Raw genomic sequence first — 21,738 nt, forward strand, 5'->3', positions numbered from 1 at the left:
TCAGGCTTTTCTTTCCTGTGTGGCCAAGGTAGCCATACGGGAAGCGTATTAGCTGTGTTCTTTCTCAAAGACCATTTTTTTCATATTTTCAATCAGGTGAAAGTTTTTATTCAGTTCGAGTAAAAAATAACATTAATCTCACCTGAGCGACACAAGGATTCGCAGATACCGCCAACGTCGAGCACCCAGGTATGTTTATTATTATGAAGTTTAGCAGGTGTATCGGTATCGTACTCTCCACCAACCTGTTACAGTTTCGGTCCTCCTGGCCAGGAATAGTTTTGCTATTTAGGATACTGACTATAAAGCTGTAGGGAAGAGTGGGGTAAATTGAGCCAAAGGGTTCAATTCAGCCACCATTGTTTCTATGAAACCATATGCAACATTAATCATTAGACCAAATATTTAAGAAGAGGTCATCATTTCAAGAAGTCTGTGATGGAAAAAACCTCATGGAGAAAGTGGTAAACAAGTTGGATTCAAAAAACTAATTTTCACCAAGTCAAATGAATATATTGTGTTAGAGGTTTCATGATGCTTATAACTAAACCGAAGTAGATCATTTTAAATGTGCAATATGCAGAAATCACACTGCCGTTTCCCGGTTGCAAAAATTTGAATAGTTCGCCTAATTTCAGTTTGTGGGAAAACAAGCATAGTGTAGAGAATCATTGTACCATTTAAACCGCTGTGAATATATATTTTCAATAACCTATGATATTGTATTTTCAGCTGTTTGAAGCTAGTGTGCAAAACCAAAAGGACAAATTCAACTTAATTATGGAAAGCATAGAAATATTGCACATAGAACATATCTACCGCTTCTTAGACTTGCTTTCATTGAAAAGGACAGATCTGTAACTAACATTTCTATGTGAATTTGGTATGGCTGCCCAAAAAAATACATATTGCAGCTATTAGATTGTTCTATAAATCGGTTGGTGTCTCTAAGCTTCATTATGAGGTCCTAAACCTAGCATAAATGTGTCCTTATCGTCAAAATGTTTGCCCTGCGCAAGTTGAGCCAATGGCCATGGGGTAAGCCCATGGCAAGTTTAGCAAATTTAAGTGTTTTCTTCCCAGGAAAAATTCAAGGCATTATCATTGGAATATGAGTTAACAACAGGTCTTGGCCTATGTTTCAATGATTTATTTTTAAGTACAAAGTGTTTGTTAGGTGTTAAGCCTGTGTTGAATTGTGCTTAAAAGACAAAAAAGCAATTGTGATTGTGTTGAATTGTGTTTGAGAAGTAAAGATAGACATGGTTTTAAAAAGGTAGTGGTAATATTTTATTCAGTACAGAAATGTGTAGGTTAACTTACCCTGGCCCATTGACTCAACTTAACCCATAAGTTATGCCAAGAGTATACTTTTTTTGGGACAAGCTATGTTTTAAAAAGTATAATATTTACATTAATTTGTAATATTTCCAGGGATACACAACATCCTGAAATATATGTAGATATTATATATATATATTTGTTATTATTATATATATTTGTTAGAAACAATACAATATTTCCCTTGACAGAGTGATGCTTAATGTAAAGAGACCCTATCGTTTGATAAAAATGATCAAAATTGCACTTTTATTGTATCATTGTTTTCAAAATGCTTTATTTACTGAAAATATTTCCCAAACTGTATCTACATAAGTATAATGAAGCATTTTTGCTGTTGTGATATTTATTAAATGGTCAAATTACATAACTACATAGTAATTGTAACCATCCAAGTACAATGTTTTGCTTTACACCTAGGCAGATGTCTTAAGTATTTTCAGATCTGCTAATGTGTCTGCTAATGGGACTGAGATTATAGTCTAATTGATCATACTTAGGAAGTTGAGATCGATAATTGATTTAGCAAAGGAATTTCTCAAGAGGTGTATTTGTAAACCATCCCTAAGCAATGTATTGATCTCCTCCACTATACCATTTAATAATTCTATGTATTATTAGTGTATAATATATTTATTGTATTTTCATGAGGCTATAACTAATATAATTTAACTATAGTGTAGACTAGTTCTGTAATGATGGGCCAGTCTATGAACATATCATGTCTCAAATTGAAGGAATGCTGTTACTTTAGATCTGGTTGAATAATGCAAGGAGGGCCTTTTAGGCTAATGACTTTTGTATGTTTAATTTAAAGTGGGAACAAAAATGACACCCATTGTTCTGTGTTGTTTTGGGGGAAACCAGACACTGGGGTTTTGTCCTGATGCTGAAACTAAATCACTCATGCGTGGTGAACACTGCCTCTCTGTGTCCTGTCCGGTCTGGAACGCTCAGCAGTGGTCAGGACACAACTCTGCACCCACAGGTCTGCCAGGGAATGCGTTTGCATACAACACACACACTCGCATGCAACACACACACTCATAGGCGAAACACATGCAGCATACTTCTCGTCCCCCACGCTATCTCTGGCACTTATTTTCTGTCACATTCTCCCTCACCCTGACATTGTCCGTCTCACCAGTACATACCTACGTTATGCAGCAGCTCATCTTTCAAGTACAGTATTCTGTACTGTTGAGTATGCCTATCATCTGAAAAGGCTGATCACCCTGGGTCAGTCAGTCAGTATTCTGTACTGCTGAGTATGCCTATCATCTGAAAAGGCTGATCACCCTGGGTCAGTCAGTCGGTATTCTGTACTGCTGAGTATGCCTATCATCTGAAAAGGCTGATCACCCTGGGTCAGTCAGTCGGTATTCTGTACTGCTGAGTATGCCTATCATCTGAAAAGGTTTTGTCCACCCACCTTTGATCTGAATTCACTATCATAGTGTTTGAGCTATTCATGTATCAATATATATATATATTTTTTAATTAGCTATGACATGGCCAATGAATATATAGCACAACTTTGTATTTCACCCCATCTCAAAATCAAATGGTTTAGACCGTTTGTACATTTTTACAAAGAACTTTTCTATCCTTGTTATGAAATTGTAAACTTACCCTGTATATCTAAAAATCTACACTGATTGTTTAAAGCAAAACGACCAATACTATTGCTTATGGTGAACCTGAATATTCAAAATAAAATCGAATGTAGCCTACGCCTCGATCAGCAGATAGGATATCGTTTCTCAGGCGGTAGCTTAGGCTACTTTATTCCGGTAAAACACCATTTTCAACAGCACATTTGATAACAATAACCTAGCGAATTACATTGGTTGGCACTCACCTAATAAAGCCCAACATTACGCAAGCCATTTTACAAACATTTGACTGCTGAAGGTGACATGCGGCCTAACTGTCATTGGTCAGCACGCAAAGCAGGACACAGTGCGCAGTTTGAGTAGGCTACTGATATTGCCTGGGTTGTTCGGAATGCAAAATTACTTGTTGATCAAAGACTCAACATAGTTACATGCTTAGTTCAACACTGAAGGAGAAGACGCATCGGTTGTCACAAGATGAGGTATTTTCTGAAAGTAGAAAGAAAGTAGGCTAATATAAAGATGCCTGCTACTTTTGGATCGGTTTGGGGTCTCACAGACCGATGAGCTCACATCTTACAGGCTGACTACACCACCCGCGTCGCGTGTGCTAGCGCTGCAAAATAAAAATAGAAATCTGTTATTCAATTATTGAACCCACACTGCTCACACGCGCCAACGAGCGTCTGCGTTACCAAGGTCTAAAACATCTCCTCATTGGTTTATAGAAGCAGGAACCCCGTTGGTTATATCCATGTGGGGGACTGAAAGACGAGGTCAGTGGCGGTAATGCACCTAATTTATTTAAGTTGCCAATCACAATATAAACTCCAGAGAAGAAAAGGCCTGGAATGAAGAGATGACTAGAACAATTCGGTTGACTGTTTTATGTGTGGATTAATTGGCAGAGTAGAGGACCTTGTGCATTTCAGGTAAAATAACAACTCAATGTTTATATCCCTGGACAAATTAGCAAGCAACAGCAAGCTACCTAATAGGACAAATTAGCTAGCAACCAAACTAGCTAAACAAATTATGCTACCTGTCCCCAAATTAATATAATTGGTCCAAGTTTGTTTTGCAAACATTTACATTTAAATCTCCATAAATGTTTAATGCTTATGACATCCAATGGAACAACCACTTTACAATAGTCATCCCAAAGGTATTAATATAATTGGTTCAGAGAACAGTTTTGTTTTGATAGGTGGATTATAGCCACTGAGGTGCCGTCACAGCTCCGTAGGCAAGCACCATGGTCTTGTAGCGGATGCGAGCTTCAACTGGAAGCCAGTGGAGAGAGCGGAGGAGCGGGGTGACGTGAGAAAACTTGGGAAGGTTGAACACTAGACGGGCTGCGGCGTTCTGGATGAGTTTAGGGGCTGCACAGGGGGGACAAAATAAATGTATGCATTTGCTGTGGGGGGACAAAATAAATGTATGCACGATTGTGCACGCGCGCAGCCGGTTTGGGTTCCGTTTTAGAGAGTTTTTTGAGCTCTAATTCAATTCAGAGGTAGACTATTTGTTACATAGTTTTTTTCATATTGCCAAATGCCAAATGAACTAAAATTCTTAACGAAAACCAAGTCCTTGCAAGTCATTTGTTTATTGTCCAAAAATGCTTCATTAAATCTATTTATGATTATCATGCAGCACCACTTGTGTGCAATGGCAATTTTAGCATGTAAATCTTGGAGAGGTTAAAAAAATTAAGTGGGAAGCATGCCAGCAAAGACACTACACAACACTAACAATACATTAATACATAATAATACATAATACATAATACATACAATACATTAATTAATTAATGTAATTAATAGTGTAATTAATTAATTACACTATTAATTACACTATAACGGTGACGAATGGTGCCCACAAACTGTTAGGGCCTACACAAAGCTGTCCCAACACCTTACCACTGCTATACCAAATCAAATTTTATTTGTCACATACACATGGTTAGCAGATGTTAATGCGAGTGTAGCGAAATGCTTGTGCTTCTAGTTCCGACAATGCAGTGATAACCAACAAGTAATCTAACTAACAATTCCAAAACTACTGTCTTATACACAGTGTAAGGGGATAAGGAATATGTACATAAGGATATATGAATGAGTGATGGTACAGAGCAGCATACAGTAGATGGTATCGAGTACAGTATATACATATGAGATGAGTGTGTAGACAAAGTAAACAAAGTGGCATAGTTAAAGAGGCTAGTGATACATGTATTACATAAGGATGCAGTCGATGATGTAGAGTACAGTATATGCATATGAGATGAATAATGTAGGGTAAGTAACATTATATAAGGTAGCATTGTTTAAAGTGGCTAGTGATATATTTACATAATTTCCCATCAATTCCCATTTTTAAAAAAGCTGGAGTTGGGTCAGTGTCAATGACAGTGTGTTGGCAGCAGCCACTCAATGTTAGTGGTGGCTGTTTAACAGTCTGATGGCCTTGAGATAGAAGCTGTTTTTCAGTCTCTCGGTCCCAGCTTTGATGCACCTGTACTGACCTCGCCTTCTGGATGATAGCGGGGTGAACAGGCAGTGGTTCGGGTGGTTGATGTCCTTTATGATCTTTATGGCCTTCCTGTAACATCGGGTGGTGTAGGTGTCCTGGAGGGCAGGTAGTTTGCCCCCGGTGATGCGTTGTGCAGTCCTCACTACCCTCTGGAGAGCCTTACGGTTGAGGGCGGAGCAGTTGCCGTACCAGGCGGTGATACAGCCCGCCAGGATGCTCTTGATTGTGCATCTGTAGAAGTTTGTGAGTGCTTTTGGTGACAAGCTGAATTTCTTCAGCCTCCTGAGGTTGAAGAGGCGCTACTGCGCCTTCTTCACGACGCTGTCAGTGTGAGTGGACCAATTCAGTTTGTCTGATGTGTATGCCGAGGAACTTAAAACTAGCTACCCTCTCCACTACTGTTGCATCGATGTGGATAGGGGGGTGTTCCCTCTGCTGTTTCCTGAAGTCCACAATCATCTCCTTAGTTTTGTTGACGTTGAGTGTGAGGTTATTTTCCTGACACCACACTCCGAGGGCCCTCACCTCCTCCCTGTAGGCCGTCTCGTCGTTGTTGGTAATCAAGCCTACCACTGTTGTGTCGTCCGCAAACTTGATGATTGAGTTGGAGGCGTGCGTGGCCACGCAGTCGTGGGTGAACAGGGAGTACAGGAGAGGGCTCAGAACGCACCCTTGTGGGGCCCCCGTGTTGAGGATCAGCGGGGAGGAGATGTTGTTGCCTACCCTCACCACCTGGGGGCGGCCCGTCAGGAAGTCCAGTACCCAGTTGCACAGGGCGGGGTCGAGACCCAGGGTCTCGAGCTTGATGACGAGCTTGGAGGGTACTATGGTGTTGAATGCCGAGCTGTAGTCGATGAACAGCATTCTCACATAGGTATTCCTCTTGTCCAGGTGGGTTAGGGCAGTGTGCAGTGTGGTTGAGATTGCATCGTCTGTGGACCTATTTGGGCGGTAAGCAAATTGGAGTGGGTCTAGGCCTAGGGTGTCAGGTAGGGTGGAGGTGATATGGTCCTTGACTAGTCTCTCAAAGCACTTCATGATGACGGAAGTGAGTGCTACGGGGCGGTAGTCGTTTAGCTCAGTTACCTTAGCTTTCTTGGGAACAGGAACAATGGTGGCTCTCTTGAAGCATGTGGGAACAGCAGACTGGTATAGGGATTGATTGAATATGTCCGTAAACACACCGGCCAGCTGGTCTGCGCATGCTCTGAGGGCGCGGCTGGGGATGCCGTCTGGGCCTGCAGCCTTGCGAGGGTTAACACGTTTAAATGTCTTACTCACCTCGGCTGCAGTGAAGGAGAGACCGCATGTTTTCGTTGCAGGCCGTGTCAGTGGCACTGTATTGTCCTCAAAGCGGGCAAAAAAGTTATTTAGTCTGCCTGGGAGCAAGACATCCTGGTCCGTGACTGGGCGGAATGTTTTTATCGTTGCTATGGGAACGACATCTTCGACGCACGTTCTAATGAACTCGCACACCGAATCAGCGTATTCGTCAATATTTCCATCTGACGCAATACGAAACATGTCCCAGTCCACGTATTGGAAGCAGTCTTGGAGTGTAGAGTCAGCTTGGTCTGACCATCGTTGGACAGACCTCAGCGTGGGAGCCTCTTGTTTTAGTTTCTGCCTGTAGGCAGGGATCAGCAAAATGGAGTCGTGGTCAGCTTTCCCGAAAGGGGGGCGGGGCAGGGCCTTATATGCGTCGCGGAAGTTAGAGTAACAATGATCCAAGGTTTTACCACCCCTGGTTGCGCAATCAATATGCTGATAAAATTTAGGGAGTCTTGTTTTCAGATTAGCTTTGTTAAAATCCCCAGCTACAATGAATGCAGCCTCGGATAAATGGTTTCCAGTTTGCAAAGAGTTAAATAAAGTTCGTTCAGAGCCATCGATGTGTCTGCTTGGGGGGGATATATACGGCTGTGATTATAATCGAAGAGAATTCTCTTGGAAGATAATGCGGTCTACATTTGATTGTGAGGAATTCTAAATCAGGTGAACAGAAGGATTGAGTTCCTGTATGTTTCCTTCATCACACCATGTCCCGTTAGTCATGAGGCATACGCCCCCGCCACTCTTCTTACCAGAGAGATGTATGTTTCTGTCGGCGCGATGCGTGGAGAAACCCGTTGGCTGCACCGCCCTGGATAGCGTCTTCCCAGTAAGCCATGTTTCCGTGAAGCAGAGAACGTTGCAGTCTCTGATGTCCCTCTGGAATGCCACCCTTGCTCGGATTTCGTCAACCTTGTTGTCGAGAGACTGGACATTGGCAAGAAGAATGCTGGGAAGTGGTGCGCGATGTGCCCTTTTTCGGAGTCTGACCAGAACTACGCCGCGTTTCCCTCTTTTTCGGAGTCGTTTCCTTGGGTCGCTGCATGCGATCCATTCCATTGTCCTGTTTGTAAGGTAGAACACAGGATCCGCGTCGCGGAAAACATATTCTTGGTCGTACTGATGGTGAGTTGACGCTGATCTTATATTCAGTAGTTCTTCTCGACTGTATGTAATGAAACCTAAGATGACCTGGGGTACTAATGTAAGAAATAACACGTAAAAAAACAAAAAACTGCATAGTTTCCTATGAACGCGAAGCGAGGCGGCCATCTCAGTCGGCGCCGGAACCTGGCTATCAGCAGAGCCTTGTCTGGCAGCGAAACAGTTCATTCAGCCTCATTTACTGTCCTTAAAAGAACATGGCGGACTTGCTTAAACAAATTGGATTTCTAATGACAATTGAGATGTACAAACTATGGCATAAGGGGACGACAAGCGGATAAGATTTCAATTAAGATAATTAATGGGGCCTCCCGGGTGGCGCAGTGGTTAAGGGCGCCAGAGACTCTGGGTTCGTGCCCAGGCTTTGTCGTAACCGGCCGCGACCAGGAGGTCCGTGGGGCGACGCACAATTTTGCCTAGCGTCGTCCGGGTTAGGGAGGGTTGGGCCGGTAGGGATATCCTTGTCTCATCGCGCACCAGCGACTCCTGTGGCGGGCCGAGCGCAGTGCGCGCTATCCAAGGTTGCCAGGTGCACGGTGTTTCCTACGACACATTGGTGCGGCTGGCTTCCGGGTTGGATGCGCGCTGTGTTAAGAAGCAGTGCCGCTTGGTTGGGTTGTGTATCGGAGGACGTATGACTTTCAACCTTCGACAAGATAGTAGCTACTAACAATTGGAAACCACGAAAAAGGGGTACAATTTAAAAAAAGAGAATTAATGAGCAAGCTAGGACAGATGTAGTTAATATATATAACTATTTGTTTAGCACTTTTGAAATGTACAGTGACGGAATTCAGAACATGAGCCGTTCTTAGTGTTCTACCTCTATAACCAACTCAGAACCATAGGCTAAATAAAGGGGGCATATATCAGACAATGAAAGCTCTTGCAATATTCAATGATTACATTTGTCTAAAACAGGTTATAGGCGACATGTGCACCACCAAGTCAGAACAGTAGGTGAAATTAAGAGGGGTAAATAGACCAAATTATTAGCGTGAGGCATATGGGCTACTAACATCTTATTACACAACATACACATACATATATATTGTAGCTAAGAAAGTAATACTATCTTCCTGGCATAGTACATAGTTTATGCGGCAGCATATATACCATTTTTGGACATTTGTTGTGCTGTGCTCACTTGAACAGGTGGTCCTTCGTGGGCAAATTTTTGTCATCAAAGTCTGGCATTCTCTGGATTGATGGTGCTTTCAAAACAATAGGGACTTCAGAAAAAAACATGGTCGAACCATGATGATGTGGTGGTGCCGGATTTACTATTCCGATTTGGATTATCATTCTAAGCATATTTTCCCAGTCAGAGATTGTTTATTCATGAATTCCCAGTTAACTTGACTTCAGTGAGTTCAAGACTTCTCCCTTCCGAGTCAAGTTGTTTTGAGCGTTGCACAAATCATGCTTATTTGACAGCATGGCCAATGTTGAATTTTTATCATTTTAAACTTGTAAAATAGCTCCTTAATCTGAGATTTGGGACCACGCAGGCACTCCACTGAATAGCAAGCCAGTGATTACTTTTCAATGCTTCCAGTTAGCCACTGTCACTGATTCCTTCCAAACCGTTCCTTGTGGAATTTTCAATTTCCAAATGATTGTGTAATGTTTTTGGCCGATGAGCACCGATATTTTTATCTATAATATATCATAATTATTTCTCTTCAAATAACAAGGATTAAAAATGATTGGCCAATAGATTTTCAACTTGATTCATGATGATGACTCCTAGCAAAGATTTTGCAAAATATGTTGACATCAGTTCAATGAAAGCTACTGCACATATAACGTGATTTGACAATTTTATCTGTGGGCAATGGCCTTAAGCCTTCATGGATGGGCCCTTCTAACGTAGAATGTATGCACACATGACTGTAAGTCGCTTTGGATAAAAGCGTCTGCTAAATGGCATATATTATTATTATTATGTAACTCTATGGCAGCACCGAAGGGGCTTGCATTTTCTAGCTCTACCCTTGGCGGTGACGTAGTGTCCCTATGAGTGACAGAACATTGAGCCAATCACGGCGCAATGCTCCATATTGTCTGCTGGCTTGCCCCACCACCACAGAAAGCACTGAGCTAGGCTGAAACACCTGCGTTTTGGTGCTGCCTTACTCAAGAAAACAAAAAAGAAACCATGTTTGTATGCAGCTTTATTAACTCGTGTATATACATTTTTTCTTCATAGTTTGCAAACTGATATGTGACAGGTGTTAATGCATAAATAACATGCAAAACAGGCAAGCCCATAAGTGTTTTGATTTATTATTTTGTGTGTCCCAATCTTCATATTACTTTCACTTTGGTCTTAGAGCAACTATTTCCTCCAGTATGTTGTTCAAACTGCTTTGTGAATAGGCTATGTCCCCAATCCCCTAATCTGCATCGGATGTGCTCATAAATATGCTGCTACTCACAGAATGTTTCAGACATATCAAGTTATGATGTTTTGTGCATTTCATCAAATGTGTGACTCTCCTGTGTTTGGTCCAGACTGTCTTCTTACCTGCAGTGAACCGCACCACGTTACAAATTGAATCGGGCCGAAACCACCATTTCTGAGCAAACCACAGTGTGTTGTTTAGTGCGGATAGTGTTCACACCAGTCCAATCGAACCGAACTAAAGGAGTAAACGCACCAGAGTTTGGAAAAACCGCACCAAACCAATTTGGTGTGAAAACCCCCCTAAACCATCCTACTGCTGCCAAATCCACTACATGAGATGATGCCAAACCAGTAAGTCATGGCAAATGCCATGGCAAATGCCACAACAAAAGTCACTAAACCAACATAATTAGATGCACAAACACTGAGCGTCGCCTGGAGTACTTTCCCACTGTTGAACAGGGACCAGCCTCCATGTCAAATAGATCAGCTATTGTTCTGCAGGCCATAACAGCAGAGGCACGATTCATTTCAGTGCAGCAAGAGTTCGTATTTCATCATCCGGCATCAGTTTACCTAAAACACCCATGGCTCTACTCAAATTGTATAACCTTCCCTAACCCTTCCCATTGTCCCTCTGTGAAAGAGTTAATGAAGTCACCGACACACATCTGTCACCGCTATCCTCTCCTATTAACTCATGACAGGGTGCAGTGTGCAATCAGAATGACAGGAAAACAGAAAATAAACAGATACATTAACAGTGGGTATGTCTGGACACTGTAATTTGATTATCTAGGCTGTGGTGTATGTGTGAGTTACAGTTCGAGAGAGCAAAGATCAGCTATTGGCAATAGAGAGGAATGTAGATGGCTGCATGTCTGTTAATCCTGCCCCATGTATAATGGACCGGGGTCCAGGGCTTTTATGACACGGTTGACACAATATTGATGTACTCATGGTATCACCTGACTGACATAAGGAGGAAAACAGTAGATAAGACAGTTTCAATAGTCCATTGGCAGAATTGTTTATGACAGTTGTTAAGAGTGCTCCACTAGCACTCTAGAATTGGAAGTGGGATTTGTACTCATTTACATTTTAGTCATTTAGCAGACGCTGTTATCAATACCTCCATGTCTCATTCGCAGTCAGTCGATTAGTGATGAACTCCTAAAATGATAGGTGAATAAATGTATTTGTAACTGATGTCCAGAGTGGTCTTGTGTGTGGAGGCTTGATATCCAGAATCCTCTCACTTTCATGACCCATCACTGCAGGAATGTGACAGACCCTAACAGTAGCTCGTGCTGATTGGCTTTGACAAGGTGCAGCATGGGGGATCCCTCCAGAGTGCCGTGTTGAGTGTATCTCCCTGAGAGAGATTGGGACTGACAGAGGCCCGCTGGGGGAGACCAGAATGTCTGACATTCCATACACACTTGGCTGTGCGCACTACTCCTGGAGACAGGAGAAAGTACCACCACCTACAGTTCTCAGGCAGCACTGTGCTGCTCAAAAGGGTCAGTGTCTCATAGAAGAACCCCCCCCCTTTATCTTCTCTCCTTTCCCCACCTTTAAGTTCCTCTTTGCAGTTTCAATAGAGCCCAGGCCCTCATCCGGAGGAAAGCCATTGTATCTAAACCTGGCAATCAGTCAGTGGCTGTGAGTTATTGTCTGATCCCTTTTGTGAGATAAATAAAAAGGGTTCTTGTGGAATAGATCTAGAAATGAGAAAACAAAGTCATCAGTGGTCAATACGAGGCCTGGGGTGATGGACGTAGGTCTATTTAGCGTATTGTGTACCCAAAGGAACCTCCATGTGATCTGCATGGTCAAGCTTCTTGTGTCCACGTGTGTCCACAGCTATGCAGCCCTCCTAGGACCTTGCTAATGGAGCCTGTAAAGCCTTCAACTGCCTCACTAACAGGTTCTACTCTTTGCCCACAACTAAACCAACTGAAACGGTCTGGACTTTGTTGATATTTTTTAAAATGACAAAGCCCATGTCTCAGCCATTGTAATGTATTGAGAGGGCCGTGGGGAGTAAGCCAGTTTACTTCCCTACATGCTGGCAGTGAGGCCGCCAGGGGGAAGGTAAGTTTTCATAGGCTGTGACGAAAAGGCTTTCCTGTGAAGGCCTGTCACCAGGACTGAGGCTGAAATAATATGGTTGTCATATTAGCTCATATAAGAGGCCTATTCTCTCTTCCCCTATTTTTTTTCGAGACTCATCAAATTCTTCTCATCTGTTTTTCTCGCCTCTTGCGCTTTCTTTCATTCATTCCAGGATACAAAGTTCAGGCAGTGTTGCACTGTGGCAATGCTACAGGGTGAAGTTTAATCTCTGTGTGTTTTGTTTCCTAGCCTTCTCCCTCTAATTGGCTCCGCTCTGTATGAAGGAAATTGCTCTAATAGTTGGCCTTTGTGATCAGCCAAAATTAGCCACGCAAGGAGACTGCACACAATGGAGATTACAAATCACTTGACTCCTCAGAATGGTTATTACGTTTATGTATTTTTTAAAGCAGCCATTGTGTGGCTTGCAAGAGTTTAATTTAATCATGTGATGGTTTTACAATGGGAATCAATTGAGAATTTAGGACTATGGTTGGAGGTGGAACTATAATTAAAGGGACAGCGTTTACATTCTTTCAGGCCTCTGATTGCTTTATCGCTATGGAATAAGTACTGTTGAAACAGCAGCCAACTGAGAGCCTAAGAATCCCTGTTTATAGGCGTGGTCACAGCCCCGTGACGAGTCGCTGACATTAGCATGAATTCTGCTTCTCATCAGGAAGCAGACTGACAATGTAAAAACAGCCTATCAATATGTTTAGCAGTAGGGTTCATTGAAGTCGACCCCATTTTGTCATCCGTTAGTGATCCGTTATCAGAGGAGTTTCAGCCATAATTGGGCAGGGGAAGTACTTTTGAACAGTCTTTTTTTTCCTGGTTGCTGCCATGTTTTGCAATTCAAATCTGATGCAACGTTAGGCAAATTATGCTGACCTGCCGCTGTGAACAGGCCAGTGTGACAGGTTGCCTTATTGTGCATTCATGTTCAAAAGTGTTATTCATTCATACATGTAAAGGAGAGATTCCGTATCCTCTGGCACAGTTAAGCAACATATCGGTAATGTCCCATTTTTATCTTGACAAATTTTTCTGTTTTGACTGGACATTACTTCAGCAGCATGTATCCATGCATGTCCCTCTGTATTTTTTTCATTGACTTTGAACATGCTACCTAAGCATTGTCCCACACCACACACATAGTACATGAGGTAACGTGTTTAGTTGCTCAGATAAGTAGGGAACGCAGTCAGCAGATGTTGATGATAATTTAAAAATAATTCATAGCCCTCTGTCGGAACTATGGACTAGAGGTCGACCGATTTAATTAGGGACGATTTTTAAGTTTTCATAACAATCGGAAATCTGTATTCTTGCGCGCCGATTTTGATTTAACTAGGTAAGTCAGTTAAGAACACATTCTTATTTTCAATGACGGCCTAGGAACGGTGGGTTAACTGCCTCGTTCAGGGGCAGAACGATAGATTTTCACCTTGTCAGCTCGGGGGATCCAATCCTGCAACCTTACAGTTAACTAGTCCAACGCTATAACCACCTGCCTCTCGTTGCACTCCACAAGGAGACTGCCTGTTATGCGAATGCAGTAGAAGCCAAGGTAAGTTGCAAGCTAGCATTAAACATATCTTATAAAAAACAATCAATCAATCATAATCACTAGTTATAACTACACATGGTTGATGATATTACTAGTTTATCTAGCGTGTCCTGCATTGCATATAATTGATGCAACGCTGGGGGATGATTTAACAAAAGCGCATTTGCGAAAAAAAGCACAATCGTTGGACGACTGTACCTAACCATAACCACCAATGCCTTTCTTAAAATCAATACACAGAAGTATATATTTTTAAACCTGCATATTTAGCTAAAATAAATCCAGGTTAGCAGGCAATATTAACCAGGTGAAATTGTGTCACTTCTCTTGCGTTCATTGCACACAGAGTCAGGGTATATGCAACATTTTGGGCAGCCTGGCTCATTGGGAACTAATTTGCCAGAATTTTACGTAATTATGACATAACATTGAAGGTTGTGCAATGTAACAAGAGTATTTAGACTTAGGGATGCAACCCACTAGATAAAATACGGTTCCGTATTTCACTGAACTAATAAACGTTTTGTTTTCGAAATGATAGTTTCCGGATTCTACCATATTAATGACCAAAGGCTTATATTTCTGTGTGTTATGTTATAATTAAGTCTATGATTTCATAGAGCAGTCTGACTGAGCAATGGTAGGCAGCAGCAGGCTTGTAAGCATTCATTCAAACAGCACTTTTGGCCGTTTTGCCAGCAGCTCTTCTCAAGCACAGCGCTGTTTATGACTTCAAGCCTATCAGCCATTAGGCTGGTGTAACCGATGTGAATTGGCTAGCTAGTTAGCTGGGAGTGCGCTAATAGCGTTTCAAACGTCACTCGCTCTGAGACTTGGAGTAGTTATTCCCCTTGCTCTGTAAGGGTTTTGTGGAGCGATGGGTAATGCTGCTTCGAGTGTGGCTGTTGTTGATGTGTTCCTGGTTCGAGCCCAGGTTGGGGCAAGGAGAGGGACAGAAGCTACACTGTTACACTGGCAATACTATAGTGCCTATAAGAACATCCAATAGTAAAATGTATATGAAATACAAATGGTATAGAGAGAAATAGTCCTATAAATACTATATTAACTACAACCTAAATCATCTTAACCTGGAATATTGAAGTCTCATGTTAAAAGGAACCACCAACTCATATGTTATCATGTTCTGAGCAAGGAACTCAAACGTTAACTTTTTTAAACATGTTTTTACATGACACATGTAAACACTTAGTTTTTGCATTATTTAAACCAATTTGAACATTTTTCATTATTTACTTGAGTCTGAATAAATTTTTATTGATGTATTATATTAAGTTAAAATAAGTGTTCATTCAGTATTGTTGTAATTGTCATTATTACCAAAAAAATGTTAAATTGGCCGATTTTAATCGGTATTGGCTTTTTATGGTCCTCCAATAATCAGTATCGGTATCGGCGTTGAAAAAATCCTAATCGGTCGACCTCTACTATGGACTGTAAGAAAATGCATTGTGTTGTACAGTATCATATTTGGAGTAGTTTCCTAGGGATTTCTCTCTAAATCTGTAAGAAAAGCCATGCATTTTGGTCAGGTGTGTTTTGATCGTTGGAGCCAATTTTGCCCCATTTTGTGACAACTAACTCAGCCTGAAAATCAGAATGGGACAGAGTAGTTCACTTGTTTCATTTGGTGGTGCTCATAAAATTGATCAGAACTTCAGAATTAGGGGAGCCCACTCGAAATGTGATGTATAGTATATTGTTCCAAACAATATGTCTTAAAAATGTACAAAATAAAAACGGCTACTTTTAAGATGTTAATATGTTTTATGTTGAATAAATTAGGATTGTTCACATATTTGACATTTATATCTAAAAGCATAATTGAATCCTACAGACGAAGAACTATATATGTGACAAAAAAAAGAGACATGAAACATCATTATTGGACACCGTTTTTCGACAGTGAACCGGTGTCACAAGCTTTCCACGCGCTAATTAACAATCATTTAAAGATAGGGGTCTCGTAGAATAACCGTTTATGTGCACCACTCAGAATGGACGGACAAGCGCACAACTTTTCTGTTGCTGATGAAAATTGCTGAAATGTGGGAAAGAAACGTAAAACAAAACTAAAAGAATGGAAAGACAGGCAAAGGAAGATCTTACGGGATGTGGGAAAACCCTATACAAATCGTAAGGGTCAAGAAAGAACTGGGAAAAGCTGTCCAAAAGAGGTATGTGGAAGAACCGGATATCAAACAATCAAGCTAGCTAGCTATGGAGTACAGTAACTAACGTATGTTCTGGGTTGTCTAATTTGTAACTATAGAGAACATATTAGCTAAAGTTCGTTGGCTACTAACTTATACATTATCGTTACGAATGTTACTGCTAGAGTATAGAAGAAACATAGCTAGCTACTTTTTCTCCATCCACCGGATGATTCGACATGGCTACACCTGCATACATGTGTGTTTGGCATGAGGGGATTGCACACCGAGGGTCCATTGAGGTGGCAAGCTGCATATTTTATTTTTTATTTTTATTTTACCTTTATTTTACTAGGCAAGTCAGTTAAGAACAAATTCTTATTTTCAATGACGGCCTAGGAACAGTGGGTTAACTGCCTGTTCAGGGGCAGAACGACAGATTTGTACCTTGTCAGCTCGGGGATTCGAACTTGCAACCTTTCGGTTACTAGTCCAACGCTCTAACCACTAGGCTACCCTGCCGCCCAATATTGAAGTGGGTGAAGACAAAATTCACGCCACTCACCAAACCAGAGGTGCGCAAGTTGATCATCTTCAGTGACAGATGCTGTGGGCAGAATAACAACTGGCGGATATTCAATCTGATGTCGAAGCTCGTCTCTATGGGTTACTTTACCCAAGTTGAGCAGAAGTTCATGGTCTCTGGTCATTCTTTTCTTCCTTGTGATCGATCTTTTGCCACCATGGAGAAGAGGCGCAAGGTGTCAGTCCTTCATACACCTGATGATGTTTCAAAGATACTTGAAGCACAACCAGCAAAACCATTCAAGGTGATGAGGATGCAATGTGAAGACTTCAGGCACCTCCCAGATTCTGTCCTCAAGTGACCAGCTGGACTACAGACCACCTCAGTGAGGTGGTAAAAAGTCACAGGTATTGCACAGAGAATAGTTGACTAACATCCCATCAACATGCAACATGTTGTTCTAACAATAAAATATCCTAATACTTGACTGTGAAAGTTGTTATTGATGTCAGGAACTTAAAATGTTTCAGTTCTAATTTCAGTTGAGGATCCTTGGAATCTGTACGCCAGACAGAGCCACAGTCTATTTGAGGGATGGAAATCGTGGCTGATCTCGAAACCAAAACAAGGAGCTACACCTCAACCTTCCTATTTTACAAGCCACTGCCCTAGAGCACATGAGAGTCCTCTGCCCATCAAAAAAAACAAGTACCAAGATCTGATGACCTGCTCAACTACTTGCCAGCTGCTGCACACTCTTTTTATAAATCGCTGCAGAGTGAATCATTTGTTGTTAAACCAAGCTACATAATTAACCGTTTTTTTCTGTGAGTTTATGATCTCCTGAACCTGGTATAGTATGTTGAATCTGAATACATTTCAGAAGACATGTCACCCCTATTGTAGGAAATTAAATGTATAGTAGGTGTCTATGTGAATCAATTTGTGTATGATTTGAACCAGCACAATATATTTAATTAATTCAATTTTAAGATGTTGTTCCTTGTGTAGAAAATGTTATGTACAATGTGTTCTGTTGAGACTTATGTTGTGTGTGATCATTTGGACCTTTTTTAATCTGAATGAATTAAAACCAAATAAGTCATCACATACAGTATGTGACTATTCATTTGATCTTGATTCCCTTTTTTTAATTTATTACAATATACGGTACGTCTCTCTGTCACCACATTTAGCATGAACTCTAAGCAGTTACTACTTATTTACTGCTGTCACCTCAGTGCAGAAGGACATGTCTTGCCTTTAGCATGGGTTTAACGCACGTTATTTACATGAAGGGCATCTGTACTTGAAAGTACTTTAAACATCATATCAGGTGTTAAAAAAGGACATCTTACAAGAGTCATGCAAAATGTTATTTTTCTGTTCTTCCACAAACTGAGATCATCACGGAAAAAAAAAATATTTTTTTGAAATAACAAATAAATATCATTTGTTGGTGGAAGATATGGGTATGGTGAATTATTTGTCAACCATAAAACACCTAATGTACACACAATTAAAAGTATAAAAATAACTGATTATCTTAAAATGGAAAAATTGTCACATATATGGTTCTTCATCTGTAGGATTCAATTGAAAAATACTTAATCAAAGCTGGCATATTTATGACATTTTGGGCCTTACCCAGGCCTCCTTTAAGACTCCATAATGTTTCATCCTGTAGGTGCTACAAAGCAACAGAAAAATGTCATATGAAGCTTTATCAAAATGATATCAAATTTCCAGAGTGGGGTCAATGCTATTTTTAAAGATATTGCCCATTTGACACAGAGAAATTTGCATGTTAGGCAATGTAACCAATCACAGCCCTCCTTTTACATATGACAACACTTTTTGCTTTGTAGCACCTACAGATAACACAATATCAGGCCTGGGTAAGGCCAAAATATCATAAATATGCCAAATGTAATTATTATAAATTATTTCTCATTTATGCTTTTAGATACAAATATATGTCAACAATCCTTCCTTCAAATGACTATTCCATTTTGTGATAATCCCCCAAATCATGGTCTTTTTTTGCCTGGGTTTCGTGAGGTAACACTCCATAGGGGCTATTGGGAATGGCACTATTTTGGATCCAATCTCAGATATTTTTTTAAGCCTCTCGGTAATCTGATGGCGTCAGTGGCAGTCATTCATTTGTCACTTCTTCCCTTGCATAGTTTTATTTGAGTGAATCTGGCCTTAGCCCTCAGGTCTGTCCGTACCTGTTCTCCTGTCTAAAAGGCAGAGAGGGGAATGTTTGGAACCCAAGCCAGTATTTGTATTCCCATCTACTAGTGGAGATAAGATGCCAGATAGAGATGTTACGTAATACAACCTGTGCCAGTAGAGCCTATTTGCTTTACCTGAGTCAACCTTATCAAGCACATTCCTTTCCTTCTGTACAGTAATTGCCACTGTGCCAGTGCTCCTGAGTAAAGTGTCTGTGATAAGGCTTGGGTGAGAGTGCCATGTTGGCATAAATGCAGTAATGCACATTACATTGCCACGCTAACGAAAAACACCATGCCTGACAACCACCATACTGGAGGTTTGGGTTTCCATTGTCCACTGGGATTCAGTGACTAAGGTGGACACAGTTGAGTGGAAATCCTCTAATCTCCCTTGAGGACCCCCATACACAATGTTGTACACAATGGTAACCGTTGTTATTCCATCCTTCAAAAATACATTTTTTTTCCATGTTTTACATAACTTTCCTTTACTACCTCCGGAGAGAGAGAAGGAGAGATTGTTATCCTGAGCCTAAGAATAGACATACAGAGATAAGTGTGTGGTAAAATGGCTGAATAGAGGTTATTGGAGGGAGCTAGACATCTGACCGTGATCCTCCAGGCACTGCACCAAGGTGTGAACAGCCTGGTAATAAGGGCACTTAGTCTCCCACCTCTGATGACAAAGGAAAATGTCAAAGCCCAAACGTGGTGTAGGCCTGCTATTGTGAAACTAATTACGCCGAATGTGCCAGTTTTGATAAGGCTACAGAGAGTGCTCCTACTTTACTTTTGGTACTTTATTTCTATATAACAAAGGGAGGACGGTTATAACAAAAAATAAATTGGTCTTAAATCTTGGCTCAGTTATCATTGATTGCTGTCTGTCTAGAACTGGTGTGTAACGTAATACATATCAAGAACAGAAAGGCCCTCACACTGTGTATTCTCCCAATTACCACGTTTATTAACAACGTTTCGATCTTCATCCGATCAAACTGTTATTTTCCAGTATACTTAATTAGCCCATGCAACACGTACATTTTAAGGAGGTGTGTGCTGTAATCATGAGAATTAGGCCTACTGATAAGGGCTTTTGTCAATCCCATGACTATATGTGGTGTTAATATATACTGGAAAAAAATAAAAACGCAACATGTAAAGTGTTGGTCCCATGTTTCATGAACTGAATTAAAAGATCCCAGAAATTTTCCACATGCACAAAAACCTTATTTCTCTGAAATGTTGTGCACAAATTTGTTTACATCCCTGTTAGTTAGCATTTCTCCTTTGCCAAGGTAATCCTGACAGGTGTGGCATATCAAAAAGATGATTAAACAGCATGATCATTACAAAGGTGCACCTTGTGCTGGATGCAGTAAAAGGCAACTCTAAAATGTGCAGTTTTGTCACACAACACAATGCCACAGATGTCTCAAGTTTTGAGGGAGCGTGCTGCAATTGGCATACTGACCCATGGCTGCGCCCCTGTCCAGTCATGTGAAATCCATAGATTAGGGCGTAATTCATTTATTTATATTGACTGATTTCCTTATTGAACTGTAACTCCGTAAAATATTTGAAGTTGTTGCGTTTAGAATTTTGTTCGGTATACATGCGTACCAAGTCCTGCAATAGCATTATTAATTTGCTCTCCTACTTTTGCTTAAGCTCAAGACATTGCATATTTCAACTGAAAAAAACATTGTTTCTAATGGGCAATAAGAATACTGTTTTATGGGGAGAATATTGTACATTGTGAGCTAGTTACAGATAGCTCACCTAATGTGTGATAGTATTATGAGCGCTGACGGGGGCCTCTGTCTTGTTTTTGTGTTTTGGCGTAACATATGTTCTATCTAGGAGTAGCCTATTCACTGACTACCCAGAAAGACCCTGTAATAAATTATCTGGGAAGTCAGGCACACTGCTGCAGGCACAATGGCAGGGTATGGGGCCATCAGGGGGACATTTGTGTCTCCATGGCCAGGCCAAACAGATTACACTGACTTATGTAACTGCTCAGAGACCACTATAGAGCGGGGACTCTCCTAGTTTCTGAATTGGACTGATTCTGCTGCCTGGTCTCAGATCAGTAGATGCTTTAGCCAATTCATATAGGATATGGCACAACAACAAAAAATGTATAGGAGGGGTTTGGGGAAGGACAGGACTGCTGTGAGGTGTTTTGAAAAAGACAAGCCAGAAGAGCAACTTTCCTAGACCTACATCAGCCTCCTTTCAGGAAGTGGGTCAGTTGATTGCTGTTTGTCTTCCACATCCTGCCATACTTTCTCTCCTTCCACACCTTCCATTGCCCTTTTCTTTCACTGCTGTATCACCATAGTTCTTGAATAAGGTGATGCTCAATGTGGATCCTGTCATTGTCTTATCCTCTGTGGAACTGTGAATGATCTGACCTTGTAGCCCAGGGTTTTCTACGTTTTCCGCGAGACGCCATTCCCCCAAGATGGACCAATTCTGTGTTGCTGTCTGACACGAAGTCTATGGGGCTAGCTGAAAATGGCTAGATAAATACACTAAATTGGCCCTTCCCCGCAGCTTCACATTGTTTGCCCTGAGTACCAGCAATACCTAGGTTTACCCCCTTGGTAGTGTCTTATTGCTATTTGTCTGCCTCAGGATGCTCTTAATACAAAAGTAATTGTCTTTTTCTGCGCCCACTTGAAGGTAATAAGATGTCAT

The 21,738-nt window shown here is 41.2% G+C and overlaps 1 protein-coding gene across 2 annotated transcripts in view; it reads left to right on the forward strand.

The window, feature by feature from the left end:
• The first annotated feature begins 27 nt into the window (after positions 1–27).
• Positions 28–21,738, forward strand: part of shroom1 (shroom family member 1) — a 51,647-nt gene continuing 29,936 nt past the window's right edge. For both annotated transcript variants that reach the window (XM_046306054.1, XM_046306056.1), the window contains exon 1: positions 28–189. The gene's annotated coding sequence lies outside the window, so the exon portion shown is untranslated. The remainder of the gene's footprint in view (positions 190–21,738) is intronic.

The sequence above is a fragment of the Oncorhynchus gorbuscha genome, linkage group LG16 (genome assembly GCF_021184085.1).
Source record: "Oncorhynchus gorbuscha isolate QuinsamMale2020 ecotype Even-year linkage group LG16, OgorEven_v1.0, whole genome shotgun sequence".
NCBI classification, from domain to species: domain Eukaryota; kingdom Metazoa; phylum Chordata; class Actinopteri; order Salmoniformes; family Salmonidae; genus Oncorhynchus; species Oncorhynchus gorbuscha.